The sequence below is a fragment of the Phodopus roborovskii genome, unplaced genomic scaffold (assembly GCF_943737965.1).
Source record: "Phodopus roborovskii unplaced genomic scaffold, PHOROB, whole genome shotgun sequence".
NCBI classification, from domain to species: domain Eukaryota; kingdom Metazoa; phylum Chordata; class Mammalia; order Rodentia; family Cricetidae; genus Phodopus; species Phodopus roborovskii.
In genome coordinates, this window is record NW_026126410.1 from 14,962,369 (window position 1) to 14,969,434 (window position 7,066).

Sequence of the window (7,066 nt, forward strand, 5' to 3'; positions counted from 1 at the left end):
AAATGACTTAGTCACTAAAATGGAGCAATCCCTCTTTCATTTTTCATTTCTACATTCTTTATCCATGCTGAGTGTAAATGGGGGATTTGTGAGTGATGTCATATTTTTAGCTATATTTTCTCACAAACATTCCTAACAGCTAGACACAGCATATGTTCTAAGGAAATCACATTGCTAAGATGTTGATATAGCAGCCAAATTTAATAAATTATATATCAATCTTTAATATACTGTTTGTTTTCAAGTGTAGAAGTAGGTATCATTTAGCTGAAGACAGCTTTTTCACGAAACTGTCATTCCTTATGGTGTTCATGTGTTTCTAAAGAGAGTAAATGTTTTATTCCTATTCTTGTAGAACTACACTAAGTCACACAAAATGAAACAAATTGTAAAACATGATTTTGCAAATGAATTACCACATTCCTTATGCCTTAATTTGTTCTGACAATTTTCATAGCAACAACACAGTTTTCTTCTGACAAGCACAATTAGGTTTGGTGAAGCACCCTTATTTCATGTCTCTGAGAAAGTGATTCAAGTCAAATGAAGAAATATCTATGACAGGACAGGCAGTGCAATAAAAAGACATGGTGAATTCTAGTAAATTAATGTTGAGCTATAATTCATAAAACATGAGATAGCAAGATAAATCACTATTATAAAAGTTTAAGCACCAATCTCCTTAAAATACAATATGGTGTACAGTGTTGTGAGTAGTGGGGAGGGTCTGAAGGAAAGAATAATTAAGTGTTCACTCCCAGAGTTAGGAGAGGCAAGGGCAGAGATTCTTCTATTAGGCTACTAGAATTTTAACATCCTAAAATCTTGTATAAAACGTATGTATGGAGCTTCTTCAGACCTCTTACTCATATGCTGACAATCAGTTAAGCGGTAGGGTCTGCAGGCAATGAATAGTAAAGAGGGTGAAACCACCAAAAATCAGGGCTTGTTTGCCATCATTGCTTTACTTCCATGAGAAAACATCCTTTGAGGAAGTGTCTCCAAGCACAATGGGGCACTAGCCAGACACCTTATCCTAGAACAGATTTCATGTTTGACTTCCATCAGTGTATGAATGTGAGAAACAAATTTCTTTTTTTTAAATAAATAAATTACCCAGTCTATTGTATCTTTTGACAGCATAAATGGAAGAGGACAACACACACACAAACACACACACACACACACACACACACACACACACACACAGAGAAGCAATAACAAAGTGAAAAACTAGTTGTCAAAGTATTTATCATCCTTAAAATTTCATATTTATTTGTTGAATAACCTGACCAATATACGTCTACTTTGCAAACATGCAGCTTAAAGAATGGTTAAGACCATATATAATTTGGTCATGTTAGAAAGGCCATTCTTCTAAATCAAGCTATAAGTATCTTTATGTGGTCATCTGATGCTACTTGTAAGAGTCCATCCAACTGGACATGAGAACTTGATAGACTCTTCAAGGAGAATGGTGAGAGTTAGCTGATATTCCAGTATTCTCTTGTTATTTATATCTGGTTCTGCCTAATTTTATTGGTTTTGGGGTCTCAAATTACACAATAGTATATAGTCTGGGTGAGGCTGACACAGAGTCCATCTCTGCAGCAATGGAGAAGCCAACATCCCTGCTTGTTAAAGGATTTCCTTTTCTGCTCTGACGTCATACAAATTTCTGTAAGTTACCCCTGGCCCTTGATCTGTAAGTCCAAAAATTCATTAGTGCCCATTGGTGGTTTGTAATGGAATTAATCATATATTGGTTATTTTTGTAACCTTCACAGGAATGCTTAGGCATTGTTTACATCTACCACAATGAAGGGATTTTAGCAACATTTCAACATATATTCTCCATTTCTAGAATATGTGTTACATATATGCACAGCATGCACATACTAGCACACACAGGCACACACAAATCTAAAATATAGAATAAATTAGTTGAGCTGGAGAGTGCCAGACCCTGGCTAGATGCACCTAACCACCCAGGAACATCCTAAGACCTTGCCTACTGGATCTTTGACCCACATTGCCATGCCTCTGCTAGCTGTGAGTCTGGGACCAATACCAGTTGAATCCTCCCCCCACACACACACACTCCCTTCCCCGGGAACTCCCTGTATTGACTCCTAATCTCATTCCCCCCTGTGTTCTGTCCTCAGTGAGAGCAGCCCTGGTGCTCTGATACACACCCAGCCACCCCCACCAAAAGCTTACCCTCCACTTACCTTGTGCCCTACCCTGCCCACTGTCCCATTGCTCTGGTTGAGCACTGGAATAGAGGGAGGATCCAACAATACTTCCACCTGTGGGGGACTTCCTGGAGCTGTTTGGAGCACACTAGACCTGCCTATCCACACAGGACCACCCAAAATCCCCACCTGCCTGAACTCTGACCCCAGCCACTGGTCCTCTGCTGGAGTTCCAGGCCCCTCGCAGAGATCCACCTATCCCATCAGGACCATCCTGAGTCTATACCTGCTGGTTATTTGACCCCTACTTCCAGGCCCCTGCCTGAGGAGAGACCTCCTAGAGAGCTTGGACTACCCAAAGCTACAGACATGGAATTTCTGACCTACCTAAGCCCACTTAGACTTCAAACCAAAATCAATCAAAAGAGATGAATATAGTTATTTTGTATTTATCACAGGAGAAATCCATCAGCACAAAGTATCAATTCTGAACATTTATGCCCCACCCACATTCATAAAAGAAACACTACTAAAACTCAAAGCTTACATAAAACCCCACACACTTATAGTGGGAGATTTCAACACCACACTCTCAACACTAGAATGGAATACCAGTCAGAAACTTAACAAAAAAACCCCAAAGAACTAACAGATGTTATGTCTTAATTGGGTTTAATAGACGTCTGTAGAACTTTCCATTCAAACACAAAAGAATATAACCTCTTCTCTGCTCCACATGGAACCTTCTCTAAAATCGACCACATACTAGACCACATAAAAAACCTCACCAGATTAAAAAGAAAAAATTGGAATAGTCCCCTTTATCTTATCAGACCACCATGCTTTAAAGTTGGGATTCAACAATACAAATCATAGAAACCCTATAAACTCATGGAAACTGAAAAATGCCCAATTACACCATGCCTGGGTCAAAGAAGAAATAAAGAAAGAAATTAAGGAGTTCCTAAAATCCAATGAGAATGAGGACACAGCATACCCAAACTTATGGGACACATTAAAAGCAGTGCTATTAGGGAAGTTAATTGCACTAAGTGCACATATGAAGAAGACAGAAGATAAATCACATTACAGAATAAGCACAAATGAAAGCCTTAAAACAAAACAAGGAAACTCATCCCAGACAAATAGACACCTGGAAATAATCAATTTGAGGGATGAATTCTGTAAAGTAGAAACCAGAAAACAATACAAAAAAAAATCAATGCAACAAAGAGTTGTTTTTTTGAGAAAATCAACATGATAGACAAATCTTTATCCAAACTAACTGAAAATCAGAGAGAGAACATGCAAATTAACAAAATCAGAAATGAAAATGGGGACATAACAATGGACACTGAAGATATCCAGACAATTTTCAGGTCACACTTTGAAAACATGTACTAAACAAAATTTAATAATTCAAAGGAAATGGACAAATTTCTGGATAACTATCACTTACCAAAATTAAACCAAGGACAGAAAAACCACTTATATAGACCTATTACTCCATTTGAAATAGAAGCACTTATCAAAAGCCTTGCAACAAAATAATCCCAGGGACAGATGGCTTCAGTGCAGAATTTTACCAGAAATTCAAAGAAGAGATAATACCAATACTCCTCAAATTGTTCCAAACAATAGAAAAAGAAAGTTCATTAACAAACTCTTTTTATGAGGCCACAATCACCTTGGTACCCAAGCCACACAAAGACATAACTAAGAAAGACAACTGCAGACCAATATCCCTCATGAACATTGATGCAAAAATACTCAATATAATACTGGCAAACTGAATGCAAGAATACATCAGAGAAATCATCCATCATGACCAAGTAGGCTTCATCCCTGGATTGCAGTGATGGTTTAACATAAGAAAAGCTATCAACATGATTCACCATATAAATATACTGAAAAAGAAAAACCACATTATCATCTCCCTAGATGTTGAAAAATCCTTTCACAAAATTCAAAAACCCTTCATGATAAAGGTCATGGAGAGATCGGGGATAACAGGAATATACTTAAACATAATAAAAATATAAATAAACAAACAGCCAACATCAAACTGAATGGAGAGAAGCTTAAGGAGATTCCTCTAAAATGAGGAACAAGACAAGGCTGTGCTCTCTCTCCATATCTCTTCAATATTGTACTTGAAATTCTAGCTAAAGCAATAAGAAATCAAAAGGACATAAAGGTGATACAAATTGGAAAGGAAGAAGTCAAACATTTTCTATTTGCAGATGATATGATAGTTTACATTAGTGACCAAAAAACTCTACCAGGGCACTCCTACAGCTGAGAATGACCTTCAGGAAATTAGTAGAATACAAGAAAAACTCAAAAATTCAATAGCCCTGCTGTATTCAGAGAACAATGGGACTGAGAAAGTAATCAGATAAACATTACTTTTTACAATAACCACAAACAACATAAATTATCTTGTGGTAATGCTTTCCAAAGAAGTGAAAGACAAATATAATAAGAATGTATTGTCTTTAAAGAAAGAAATTAAAGAAGATATCAGAAAAAGGAAAGATCTTCCTAGAAAGAGAATGGGAGAAGAGGAAAGCACGTGTGACTAGGAAGATTTAGTCAGGGTAGGAATAGAAGACAGACGAGAGAGTGAGAGAGAGAGAACAAACATAAGAGAGGGAGCCATTATTGGTTTGAAGAGAAAAGTGAACCTAAAGAAAGGTCTAGAGACCTACAAGACTTCTGCCAACTAACAATTTGAGCAACTATGGAAAGGCTACCATAAATGTCCTTCCTGGATAGTGAGATCAACAACTAGCTTATCCACCATCACAGTTACTGGGGAAAAGGATTTCTATTTTTGTTTGCACACAAAATGAAAAGATGTGGATTCCTTCCAGACTAGTGTGGTTTGATCAAGCCAGACCACCTGAAACAGAGTACAAGGTGATCCTACATTCAAAACAGCTAGACAAAGCAGCCAGACAGACTATAGACAGGATTTCTGCATCTTCTTAGCATCCCCCATGACAGTGTCCCTTACCAGCAGGAAGTAGTTTGGAAAGAACAATACCAAAATTCCCAAATATTGTCTATAAATGTTTGTTTTCATTTAAATGGACTTGGTTATATAAAGTAAAAAAAAAAAAAAAAAAAAAAAAAAAAAAAAACCAAGGAAAGATCCATTTTGGTTCAGCATTGTACTTGTCTAGTCTCTTAGCCTTATAGCTGAAAACCTGTGTTGAGACATCCTGGTAAACAGAGTATACTCGAATAAAGTGGCTCTCTTGATGGATTCTGGGAAACAGATATAAAGAAGGAATGAGGTAAGCTATGACCTCCAGACATTGACCTCCAATGACCAACTTTACCCATCTTGGCTTTGCCTCCTGGAGTGTCCATCATTTGAGAGAAAAGTACTACCATTTGGGAACATTATAGATTCAAACTGAAACAGTATCATCAGTAACAAGAAAAAGGATTGAGAAGACAGGAACCGTAGAGTTGAATTATATATCACAAATTAGCATGTGTATCAAAATATCACATATATAATATAAATAGATACAGTCAATATGTCCTCAGAAATTAACTCAAAGACATATTTTATAATAATATCAAGGTCATGCAAGAGTAGGGTTAAACTATTACCAGGGAATCTATGCTAACTCAACACTTAAGTCACCTATTGTTAATAGCAGATTTCCGCCAGCCTGGTCCCAGAGCCATGTCAGCCTCAAGTAACACACAGAGATATATGGAATGAAAACAAAAAGCCCAGAGGCAAAAGGTAGATAAAGATAAAAAGATTAATTTAAGTTAAAATAGCTAGCCAAAATGAAGCTAAGCTAGGGCAAGCATTTATAATTAATGAAAGGTCTCTGTGTCATGATTTGGGAGCTGGTTGGTGGCCCAAAAAAAATGGACTAGTATGTAACGTAGTGTAATATATTGTTTCATTCTAAAAGAATCAGAACTTAATTTTGCACTTAAGATTTTTGTGGTTTTAAAATCATAATTAATTTAGTTTAAATCCCAAACACACTTGTTCCTTATTCCTTCCCCACGTCCCTATCCACACCTGTTCTGTTCTGTCCAGTAACGGGTTTGGCATATCAAATTTTGGTAAGGCTAAGCACCTCCCCTTATACTAAAGCTGGACAAAGCAATCCAGTAAGAGACAGCCAAAGCATTGGGGGACAGCTCCTGCTCCTATTGTTAGGCATGCCACAAATAAATCTAGCCACACAATTGATGTATAAATATAGAGGGCATAAGTCAGTTCTAAGCAGGGTCCCTGGTTGTTGATTCAGACTCTGAGTTCCTATGAGCCCAGTTTAGTCATTTCTGTGGATTTTCTTGTGATGTCTTTGATTCCTCTCCTCCCTGCAATCCTTCTTTCATCTTTTCAGCAGGACTTCTCCTAGCTCACACTAGTATTTGGCAGTGCATCTCTTCACGTGTTGCCAAAAGTTACTGAATGACAATTGGTGTAGTCACCAATCTGATCCCAGGAGACAGCCAATTCAGGCTACATATCCACTATTTCCAGGCATCTTGTCCGAGCATTTTTACATTCCCCTGATTACATGATTTTTATCATTCATCAGCCAACACTTTCAACATAAAAAGAAACAGCACAATATAGAGTAAACAACACTGAAGAGTCATTTGGATGTTCTGGATGAAATTCTTTAAAACCAAAATGAACCATGAGAGTGAAATAACTTTATCATGTATGCAGAATAAATTTTTAAAATATGTGTTTCTTACCATAATCATACAATTTTTTATATTAAAAAATAGAATTCAAGGCTGAAATTTACCTGGGTTATAAAAAGACCATTAAAATACTTTTTGTCAAGAGTTTAATACTGATATTTAAATCATTAATA